General features: G+C 37.3%; 1 long non-coding RNA gene across 2 annotated transcripts; it reads left to right on the top strand.

Annotated features, from left to right (window-relative positions):
• Positions 1 to 296: 296 nt before the first annotated feature.
• LOC121944012 (uncharacterized) lies at positions 297 to 11401 on the top strand. 2 transcript variants are annotated; one of them, XR_006105889.2, is made up of 3 exons: positions 297 to 7863; positions 9002 to 9112; positions 10688 to 11401. It is a non-coding gene; the product is annotated as an uncharacterized LOC121944012 (long non-coding RNA). The 2 variants fall into 2 exon arrangements; XR_015776505.1 differs by having other exon boundaries at positions 9002 to 11401.
• The last annotated feature ends 1177 nt before the right edge of the window (positions 11402 to 12578 follow it).

Genomic DNA, 12578 nt, shown 5'->3' with positions numbered 1-12578 from the left:
GGCCAGTCTTTTAACCTGACCACCATGCATGAGGCTCAGACAGGCAATCTGAGCCGAGAAAAGCTTTGATAGGCTGTGGCACCAGAGAACAAACACAGCCTCATCCCCCCAACAACACACCCCAACCCCCAACCTGCTGAAACACACTCTCTATATCATCCATCCTCCCCATTTACTGGCTGAGTAAATCTCTTCTAATCTGATGAGCAAAACAGATTGGAGTCCATTTTATGCCATGATGCCACCCATCAGACTAAAAAGTGAGCATCTCTCTGAACAACAGACTTCTTTGCAGCCTCACTACATGGAGGATATCACCGTGTGTTTACTCCTCAGTTTAGCTGCGGTGAGTAATTATCCAACCTGTCAGGCTTATGACTGTTTGGTTGTTACAGTGATGAAATATTGATTCTAAGACATCTGACCAATAGAGGCGATGTCTAGACACGTAAACACAACATTGGGCATTGACAAACTGAGGTCATTGTTAACACTGAGATGCAGTATTAAATGTCCTTTTTGATCCAGCCGAGAACGGTTGTTTAACATTGTGAAAACATAAAGACAAAGATGCATTAAGACAAATCTGAAAAGTCAACTGATGATGGGACACCTCTTTCTTCTTTGTATCTTTCGTTATTATATTTCATATTAATAAACAGAAATGCCTTTTCAAAATTATATACATTATATACTGTATAATACTGAAACAAAATTAATTTATTTATTAAATAAAATATGTTTTTCCCTGTATAAGGCATTGTCAAAAGTGGGAAAAATTCATACCATGCAAAAACATTTTGGCTGCACTTATTGTCAGCGATGACCTGATTTGTCTTAAGTTCTGTAAATTGAGTGCAATTGTGTTATGTTATGTTCTTTTGATGTAGTTTTTGAACACATCACAGGTAGACTACTAACATTTTTGGGGCCATGTAACCCCTAATCAGATAGACTATCCCAGTATAAAGAGGGTGGCCGCCAGAAGATCTTTCTGGGGTTTTTCTCCCTACAATTTTTTTTTAAATTCTTGGCGGCAGCCCTCCAGGCCCACAAGGTGAACTGGCCTATCTGGCCAATCCAAGCCTGTGTGTATATGGATGGATAGAGGAGGGTGTCAGGGTTTCAGTGGTTTGCATTTTGCTGTGTTGAAAAACCTCAACAATTTAACACAGTTTGATACACATCAACATCCCTGCAATAAATGATAACTTTGTGAAGTTTATAATATTCTGTTGTAGTTGACAGTGTCAGAAAGAAGTTCAAAAAGGCTCTGTGATTTGGGAGGCTGTAGTTAGTGCTGCTGTCGCAGTGGATTGCATTAAATCAAGAGGTGCTTCTATTTTCTTTTTTCCCTCATGTATATAAATGGAGGTGGATGAAATACTAACACCATTCAGTATAATGCAGTTCAATGTTTTGGGCTCAGTCATCACTTTGGAGATCAGACACACTGCTGTGGACTCCTCTCATGCTCAGGAAGTCTATTTTTGGCATCCAGCCTCATTCACTCAATCAGGCATAATGTTAGATTTAGTGTGATTGCAACAGCAGTAAAGTCACATGCTCACTGATACTTTAACAGCAGCTTGCTTTTTGTCATATGGAATAATTATCTTTGTTATAAATCATTTCCTTTCAGCCCCCATTTGAAATTAAATTTAATGAATCAAAATATTAAAAATAATTCAAAGAAAAAGCAGCTAGTCCTCATCTTACAGTACATATTTGAGAAGCTGGAACCATGAAATGTTTTTTGCATGAAAAATGACTTAAACGAGAGAAATAGTTGCTGATTAATTTTCTAATGCATCAACTAAATGTTTTAGCCGCACTTGTATATTTTCATATTTTTGGTTTGTCTGCAAAAATCTTAATTTATAAAGCAGTTATCTAAAAAATAAGTAAGTAAAACTCACAATATTTCCCTCTGAAGTGTAGTGGAGTAGAAGCATAAATTGGCATGAGATAAAAATACTACTACTACTACCAAAGTAAAAGTTCCTCAAATTTGTACTTAAGTACAGTACTTGAGTAACTGTACTTAGTTACATTACAGCACTGGTCAGCAGAGGGACGCACAGTAAATGAAATTACAATATTTGGGATCAATGGACCAAGTATAGTGGTATTTCTTAAGCCCTGGAATTTAATAATCCAATCATTATAATTAATCTAAAACATCAGCTAAATTATTATTAATTATATGATATTAATGCATGCATCAAATATAAAACCTACTTGTAAAATTTTCTCTTACTTAAGAGAAAACCAAAAATAAGAAAACGTGGGTGAATTCCAAAAATCAATGGGTACTAGCAAAATAAGAACAAATCATGTATACAAACAAAAATATTAGAGAAAATACAGTGGAGTGCCATATGGAAACACTGGGACCCAGGCCCAGCCCTAGAACTTTGGTGGCCCAAACCAAGATTTTGTTTGTGGCCCCAAAACATTCACAGCACAACCACTAAATGATACACACTACTCATAACTGGATGAAAACACACACGTGCACACACGCACGTGCGCGCACACACACACGTGAATTAACAACATTTGAAAACTATTTACAGGTATAGTAAAAAACAATTTAAAAAGGTAGATGCCCCTGAAGTTTCTGACTATGCTCCTTAAGCAGCAGTCACGTCCACCTGACGGGGTAAATGGTCCTGGTGCAGCGGAGGCCGGTCCAAAATATTTCAATAATGCCCCTAAAATAAATAATAGATTATTATAACTGTTTAAATGTAGGCTGGAGGATACATGTTTCTTCAAAGTCTATATATTAACTGCACAACAAATGCAATTTTATCTAAATATGCAAATTATCTTATTGTCCAAATATGTCCATTATATCCAAATATGATCTACAAAAATACAATTTAACAGCTAAAAAACAATTGCACAGCCTAAAACTATTTGAGGCAATTTGGACATTAAATATGTTAGGTTTCAAAATAATAAACACAAATTAAATGTTGCAAGAAAACGTTAATAGCTGATTAACAAGCAATAAATTATGCTTACAATCCAACTCATGTTATTTCAGGTTTTGCTGCTTCGACACATTAATTAAAAATGAATACTGCTAATGTGATGTTTAAATGAGTATATACACCAAAAAGATGAAAGAAACTAGCATTCTCATTATGCACAGATGTTAAACACTGTAGTCATTCTTTTCTCATTTCAAGTATACTGAGAGCTAAATAAAATACATGGGAGCTTTTGAAAAAAAAAAGCATCCTAAAATAAAGTGGATTGAATAAACCATATCTCAAAATATGAGACATTCTGGTTTTGATCTGCCTGTGGGAAGTAGCCTTAGAGTCTGTTCATAGTTCATTCTTTAATAAAAAATCAGTTTTTGCTCAAACTTTTCACATTTCTCTTAAATTTCACCATAAGAGAGCTCTGATTACCCCTTGCTGCGGAGCCAAAAGGAGCTGCTCTCTGAGTCTAATAACACTTTGGGACCATTGATGATGTCTGTAGGATACCACATGAAAGCATTATCATTATACTATAATTAGAATAACTCTACAATGTGCACGAGAAAAATGACCGCAAATTGATTCATTCAATCAGATTCAACGAACAATCACATTTAAAAACCTTTTTCTTGTGTTCTTTATTTCCATCTTCAATTTTCTTTTCTGCCGTTCTTCAGAACCACTCTGAAATTTTCTTTTTGGAGCCATTTTTAATGTCACTCGGCCCGGTTTGTCAAAATAAGCGGCAAATAAGACCTTGTTACTGCACCAAGTAGTAACAAACAGTAATAGTAAAAACTGACCCAACGTTACCCACAATGCCACTGCTACCGCTGCCCATTGTGTCATCATGGCTATATGCATGGAGGAGCAAGCGGCAAGCATGAACCATTTGGATGAGTCTTGTCTAATGGGAAACCTGAATTTGGATTCAAACTAAATCTCAGGTGAGATCTGCAAGGCCTGATGAGATGTTGGTGTCTTCTAAGTGTTTCAGCCTGTCTGTTTTCAAATTGGCCTCTCTATTGTTCAACAATGATAACTTTTTAAAACGTGTACATTTTTGGTCAAAGGAAGTATCACACTGTGTTGTTGTATTCAGTATGTGGTTGTACACTTGATTTATTTCTGGATCAGTTTGACAGAAGTAGAGACTCGGTTCCTCAACTCCCACACAGCCAACAGGAGTTCAGCTACACTCCTGCTGAGTGGAAATGCATTAAAACTGACCTTTTCTTACCATACGTCCTTTAAAAGCAGGTTCTCTGTACACGTCATTCATTGATAAATTTCCATAATGTCATATCCCTTTATTTCTTGCTATTGCCATATGGCAACAATTACTTTATATCAGATTTAGTAAAAAAGCAGTCATACAAAAAAAAAAGTTTTACTGTTTAGTTGTGAAAAAGAAACTTTTACTTATGACAAATAATTTATCCCATCACATGACCAGGAAATTCTGTTTTCACTTACTTCTCTGTCGACATATGACCCCAAGAAAGCAGTGATGTGAGGGCTCCCAAAGTTGTTTAACATTCAGGCAAAATTCCCCCGAGGAAATAATATCAAGGTTAAGTGAACTTTTAATTTTCATGATCAAATCTAGTCAAGATGTGATATGTTTTTTCTAAAATGGTAAAATGAATTTGTTGCAATATGACACCTGACAACAAGGTGAATATGGAAGCTATCTGTGTGTATTCAAGCGATTGGAGTGTGACTGATTTACATACAGTAGCGGATGAAGTACCTGAAAGCCACACTTGAGAAGAAGTATAGATATCTTACCAAAAAGGACTTAGTATTGTTTTATCTTAAACGTTCTAAAGTTTTGTGAGAAAGTGCAAGTAAATGCTGGCAATGAAAAAGTAAGGATGCAAAAAGTATACAATGAAAATAATGTAGAAAATAAAGAGGTCCTTTTGCTAATATGCTTTTATCTCTTAACTTTCTCTTTTCTCCAGCTGCAACAAATCCTCATTACACCGCTTATAAACCATCCAAAATGCCGTTGCTCGTTTCCAAACTAAAACCAACAGATAGTCTCATATTTCTCCAACTTTAACCTCTTTGCACTGGCTTCCCATTAATTCAAGAATCCATTTTAAAATCTTGTTCCTATCTTATCTTATAAAGCCCAACATAATTAGGCCCCACAATATATAGTTAACCTTCTGTTTCCCCATACTACAAGCTGACCTCTTAGATCCTCGTCCTTTTATAAAGCAGTTAAAAACACTTCCTATTCAGGCTTTTGGTTAGCATACAGTGTTTCATGCTTTACATGAAAGCTGTGCTTTTTTAAAATGCTTTGCATTTAATTTTAATCCGTCTCTACAGCACTTTGTGACCGATGTCTGTTCAAGGTGCTACATAAATAAACCCTTCCTTCCTTCCTCCTTACTTCTTTCCTCATTTTCTAGTAAGTAACAAAGGTGCTAAGAGGACATGTAGTGGTGTAAAAGTACGCATTCTGTTAAGGAAATGTAGAGGAGAAAAATTACATTAAATAATTACATTTGAAATGAGAAAAAAAAAATTATTTATATTTCAGACATTTTTGTTTTTTTTTTGCGATATCTTGAGATTTTCTCAAATTTTTGATGTTTCCATCAAGGTCTGTTTATGTAAAACACACCTATGGATGGAAACCTATTATTTAATCCAAAAGTGTTCTTAATAAAGGGTGTTTATGAAAAGAAATACACGCAAAATCATACATAGGCTGTATTACCATGAGCGAATCATTTGTGCATAACCTACTTATTTTGGAAAGCTTAAGTGAAATCACAGATTTTACCATCTGTCAACTTTGAGTGAACTTGGAGTCATTTTAAGGTACTTTGTTTTTTCCTAAACCTAACTACAGTAACTTTGTTTTTTGCCTGAACCTATAACCTCCTTAACTTTATGTTAATTCAATAACTTAATGTTAGGAAAATTACATCATCTGTGGGGTCCCTAATTCTTAGGATATCACACGAACCATTCCATGAGGATACACTGAGGCTTTATTATTGTCAACACTCAAATAACAGGTGAGAAAATACGTTTCTGTGTGAGTTTTCCAAATTTTGATTGAAACAATACTTCCAAAACTGGCAAAAGCAAAATTTGACATTATACTTTGGCAGGACACAGCAAGTTGTTGTGCTTATCTGTTGTTTAGGGCCCTGCTCTTTATATGTGATGAAATTTGCCTGCAGTCATGGCCCGGGGCTACGGCCGCCCTAGAGACAAAGAAAGACGGGCTGCCACCATCATGTTTAACCACCCCTGACACATCATCGCCCTTATTGTGCCTCTCAATCTGAACACACACAGACACACACACACACACACACACAGCAGCAGTACAGGGCAGCAGTGCTGGAGCACCATCTGTCAGCCTGGTGTCAAGTGGCCCTTGTCTCCAGTGATTATGAGAGCTCCTGCTGCCTCAGGTGGTCCATGGACCAGCTTGCCCATCTAGAAGGGCCAGGCCAGGCCATATGGTCTGTGTGGTGCACGAGGGTGCACCCAGGGGAGGCAGCTCCCTTCCCCTGCCACTGGATGGGACAGACAGCAGCCACAGCCCTTGCCTGTGACTGTGACTGTCTGCTGAAATGTCCCAGTCAGGGCTGAGATGATGCTGAAGGACCTGACAGACATCATTCAGAGTTTCTGAGGAAGCAGAGGACTGTGGGAGGTCGACCCGGTCAAAGTCCCCCTCCCACTGCTCTTATTTTACACATACGACAGAATTTTGGAAATGTACATTTATGGTGTTCAGGAAATTAATATGAAAGATCCTGGTTATTTAGGGTGGGGGAGAAAAAATCGATACAGCAAAGTATTGCAGTTTTTTTTTTGTTGCCAAATTATACCAAATTATGCCAAATTATGATAGTTGTAAATACAGATTTATGAACATTCTTCCCTTAGTTTTTAAAAATCAAATATAATTTTAATATTTTAAAGCTTTCAACATTTCTCACCAAGCTGCTCATTGCCTTTTCCCCTATATTTTTTAAAGAATTATAACAAATTTGCTGTGGGTCCAAATGTTTGAATACTTGTGACCATCAACAGCACTTCTGCTGTTGATGGTCACATGGTCGGTGCAAGCCAAGAAGCCAAAAAAGATCATCACCCATCAACATGTATTTTCAAATAGAAACACAATGTATTTTTTTTTTTTTTTTTACATTTCTGTGATAAATTATTTTGTGTTGTAGTAAGAGTCAAAGCTGGAACTGCCAAGTACATCTTTTTTGTTGTTTGCTCACCCTGCTGCAGGATTACCATCATCATGAGCCAAAACATCAAATTGAAAAATCTCTTTTTCAGTATTTTTCATCCAACTGTGCATCATTATTTTGTCCACTTTTTTTGCGATTTTGTATTCTGATGTTTTAAAATATTTTTTCCTCTTTCAGTGCTGATTAAACCTTTTAAAACCTGGAGCAACATCACTTTATTCGTGCTGCTTTCAGACACCAATCAAAAGTGTCTTGATTCACATCATGGCAGCCCCTCCTTCTCCTCTGTGTGTTGTCTGTTGATCCCTGTCTGTCTCATCCTCATGTTTCTCTCCCCTCCTCTGTGTTCTGTGTGTGTGTGGGCGTGGCTTTTCTGTTGCAGGCAGTGCCAGGTGCAACTCATTACCACAATCAAGACCTGTCCTATAAAGACTCTGGTGTTCCATCCAGTCATCGCCAGGTTGTTATGTCAAACAGCATGTCCTGGCTTCTCCTGTGTACCTGTGTCACTGTCTGCTTGCCTGTTGCCTGCCTGTTGCTCCAGCCTGTACTGTGCTTGTGCCTGCTACATTGCCTGCCTGCCTGCCTGTGCTCTTGACTGACAATCACCTGTTCCTGCCGTGAGTTCCTCTTCATTTTGACACACTCTGGGTTGTGAGCCGATAGCGAGGTTTCGTGGGTCCACCATTCCACGTGGTTGACGCCCAATCAAAGAGACTTTGAACACTTGCCCCTGTTGGAGCCTGGGACACCTCATCACCCCTCCCCCCTTGCTTTTTCATCACTGTGTCACTAAAAATATTGTCTTAAATCTGCTTCTTGTGATCTGTGTCGTGGTCTTGGTTCCGGGAAAAGGCACTGAGCAATTTGGTAAGAAATGTTCCACAAATTGCAAGAAGATAAGATTTAGAGAGAAAATTTAGGAAAAAAAGTTTTTAAAAAGCTAGTAAGTGTCTGTAAAAAAATGATAAAAGCTAGGAGAAAAAACTATATTTATAATTATCTATTTATAATCAATACGATCTTTACATAGTGCATATAAATTTGTGTTGCTGACTGATTGTCCTTTAACAAACTATTATCAATAAAACACCAAATATGTAGTTCTAGTAGCTACCAAATATTTATTGAATATAAACTTCCCAAACATGACAATATGATCTGAAATGCAGACAAAAAGCTGTGTGAGGGGAAAAAAATCTGTCATGGTTTCTTCCTTCAGTGTTTGAACTGGTGACAGCGGTGTTGTTGATGAGGGAAATGAGGTTTCACTGGGTGACAAATTACAAGGCTTGTCAGTGTGGCGGCTTTCAGACACATCATCTGTGATTTTCCTCTTCAGCACTCAGGCTCTACTTTCATAAGCACAGTCTTTCACTCCATCCCAAACTGTAATCAGAGCAGGCTTTCCATCGAAGTCGGCGAACTTCGGGGCCGAGGAACATGTACACACACACACACACACACACACACACACACACACACACACACAAAGAGAGAATTAGAGAAGGCTATACAGAGGGATAATACAGGACTGTAAATACTGCAGTTTGCATGTGAGTCAGTACAATTATGACTGTCAAGACTTGTACTTCACTTTTATAAATATCATTTAGCTAATCTGTTACATAAACTGGATGCCCTAAGGTATGTGGACAAACCGATGTTACACCCATTTGTAATGGCTGAGCATTCAATTCCAAAACCATGGGTACGACTAATTTGCTGCTATAACACTCTCTACTCTTCTGGTTTCAGGTTTTTCCACCAGATTTTAGAACCTATTGCACGGACTTCATCTGATTCAACAACAGGAGGCGGGTTTCCATCGAACCTCAAATTGTGCAGAATTGAAATCGCGAATATGAAGTAATAGGAACACATCAGTTTTGAAAAAAAGTTTTTACACTTGCATGAGGTGGTATTTCAGGTGATTCCAAAAAGGTGTATTTCAGCATGTTCTCACTCCAAACTTGTTACATGGTGACAGTTGGTAAGTGACCTTCTATGTCAACTTATGACGTTCTGGGATGCCGATATGGTGATCAACAAATGCACGTGGGTGAATGATGCAGCATGATCCTTATGTTCATACAACAGCATGGACTGTCACGATGATTGGGATTAGACACCAAAGTCACAGACGATTAGGTTTAGGCAAGAGAGGCACATGGTAAGGAGGAGAAAACACACACACACACACGCACACACGCACACACACACACACACAAACACAGGAAGCTAGACACAGACACTAGACACACATGAAAGTTGGTTGTTTGTGCAACCCATCCATCTCTCGGATGGATGGGTCTCCTATAAACACATTCATGCTCATACATTATGCTAATATGGCGAGAACACTTAAAACGCCATTGGTTAACATGGAAGTGACCGTCACTGACTGACCATGACCACGTGATAACTTTGGAGTGAGAAAACGTTGCATATTTTGCAAAACTGCAATGGAAACACTTTTTGGCCTTTTCTAGGTCACATGATGCTATGGCTATGTGCTTGTCAGTAGGAACTAGCTCCCTCTTGATGCTGCAGGAGCTACAAGAGGTGTTACTGCATCACATAACTCTTCAAAAGTTGAGCAGATCATCCTGAAGTTTTGAATCCACAATTCCTCTGTGAAATCGTGGACTATCACCTCCCACAAACCCCTCATATGTGGCCGCTCCCACAAAGAAGAGGCTCGCCTTTACATTATGGCTCCATAACACGCCTACGTGGCCTTTGATTGGTAATAATGACGGCTAGTGAGGTGCCTGCAATAGAAATAAAGCTGCTAATGTTTTGAACCTCCATCAACATGCTTCTTGGATTGCTATCACCAGAGGAGAAGTTGCAGAACATTCCTCAGTGGAAACATGGTCATCCTGCCATTGCGTTTTATCGACATTAAGAAGATATCACTTAAGTTTTGCAAAAAAATCTGTTATGGAAACCTAAGGGTCTTGCAAGGAGTTGAGGTCAATCAAGTTCATCCAAACTGGGAAACCTGACTGAGAAATTTGTCAGTTTATAGAAATGATTTACATTGCCTTTAAAATGACAAAGAGACATTTCATAAAACAAAACACAAGGCAATTATAAATTGTATGAAGAGAGAAAAATATTGGAGGAATCAAAAATAGCAACAGACTATGAAACACAATCAAAATGTCAGTATGTGGACAAAAGGGTGTCCTCATACTTCTGACCATATACTGCATGTGTGAAAGTTAAGAGGATAATAATAATAAATAATATGCAACACTTCTGAAAACAATAATTCCACATTCCTTTAAAAAATCAGTCACCACTATGGCAAATGTAAATACAAACAAGACAACATTAATAAAATTAAAAAAAAAATAAAAAGATTGATTATGTGAATCAGGCAGGTGCTTGCCCATCTTTAATCTTAACGAGAACTCTTTCCTGTTTATTCTTCAGTGTTTATTTCAGAGGAGGAAGGTCTCTGTCACTCATCTTTCTCCAGTTCCTCTCCTGAAGACTTCAAAAGGCAGAGACGTAGTGTGGCACTGAGGCTGGGAATACTATGTCCTTATTTCCCATCTTATCCTTGACAGTGCTTCTCTCTTCCCCCACTTGACTGTACTCTACTCTGTTCCATTTTCTCAGTTTTCTACTCTGCTGAACTCTGTTTTTGTTCATTGCCATTTACACTCCTCACAATTTCCCCTGTATTTTATTTTTAAAATGACTTTTCTCTGTTTGATTCTATTTTAAACATTAGAAATCACAAGTGAAATTCGTGTTTTTACCAATGAAGAATTAAAAACATATGCTGCTTTTTTTTTTTTTTGCATGTGAAATGGTATTCATGCGATAAACTCACAAGAGCTGTTCATGAGTTTATTGCTTGTGAAATGCAGTTTCACATGATACTATATGTGTCTTACATTTCAACTGTGAAATCTGAAATTCTATTTCTTTTTTTGATTTTAAATGTTCAGAGAATTGCATACATTCAGACATTCAGAGAGTTTTTCTTTTGCTGTTGATGACATAAAGTTATAATAGTACACTTTCAGTACAATTGAAAGTGTTTTTAACCAGTATTACATCTATACTCCTCTATTGTGTTTGGTTTTTTGACAAAAAAAATATTCATAAATAAAAATAAAGTAAAGACAGCAATACAAAGTTGTGTGTGTGTGTGTGTGTGTGTGTGTGTGTGTGTGTGTGTGTGTGTGTGTGTATATATATATATATATGCACACATATAAAGTTAAATTAAATTTAAAAAATAATTTTTAAAAATTATTAATGAAACTATAACCTGCTTTTATCAAACTATAGAACAGGGATATGTCGAATCACTTATTAAAAAAGCCTATAAAGCATTAACTGTTGGGAGAAACTTTTGAAATATTTTATGTCACTAAAATCTACAATAATGGTGGGTCAACATTTGGTTTGTTATTAGTTAATGTGTCTGATTGATCCCATGACGGACTGGTCATGTAAATGTCCAGACACAAAAATAAAATATTCACTCATTAATTAATTCAATCAGCAATACTAGAGTGTAGAAATACTCTTGTTACAAGTAAAAGTGTAATGGGTTTACCATGGACCCAAGAGCAAGACCACAAGAAAAGGGGGAAGGGGGGGAAATGAGTTTATTGCAGAGTTTTTGCAGGTGGATGAGGCAGGCAGACTGAAGTGAGGCTGAGGCTGGTGGTGAGGGGCTGCAGATGAAGTGGAGTCGCCGAAGTTTGGAGGAGATAGGCACTGAAAATGGAGATGCCAGTGAATTTGTCATGAACCAAAAAACACTTGAGAATCCCACTGGAAGAATGTTAACTAAAAACAACACCAGAGATGAGTCAACAGTATCACTATGAGAGCAGAAACAAGGTTTTTAAGCTGCACTTGATGAGTATAACATGAGCTACAGGTGTGCATGCAGAGCTGCAGCAGCAGGAAGCCACGCCGTGCTTCTGACAGCACACACTAACAGAGCAGCAGAAAACAGCCAAAACATATGATAAAACACAAACAAAAACAGATGAAAAAACACACAAACTCCATATTATCACAAAATGTCCAACATTCAAACACTTGCAAGTAAAAGTACATACATATTAGCATCAAAATATACTGAAAGCACTAAAAAAATACATACACTCATTAGGTAAAAAGGCCTGTGTCAAAATCATTATGTTGGATTGTAATTATCATTGTAGTTAGTGTTTCATCATGTGTTCATAACTAATAGCTAAGAGTGGAGTTCAGTTAAATCATTTTATAAACTGCTGGGTAGTGTACCCTAAAGTAATGATTCACAATGTATACATTTATTCATATTTTGTATAAA

The sequence above is a fragment of the Plectropomus leopardus genome, chromosome 4 (genome assembly GCF_026936395.1).
Source record: "Plectropomus leopardus strain MGB_pleo_1.0 chromosome 4, ASM2693639v1, whole genome shotgun sequence".
NCBI lineage: Eukaryota > Metazoa > Chordata > Actinopteri > Perciformes > Serranidae > Plectropomus > Plectropomus leopardus.
This window is presented reverse-complemented; position numbering and strand designations above follow the sequence as displayed.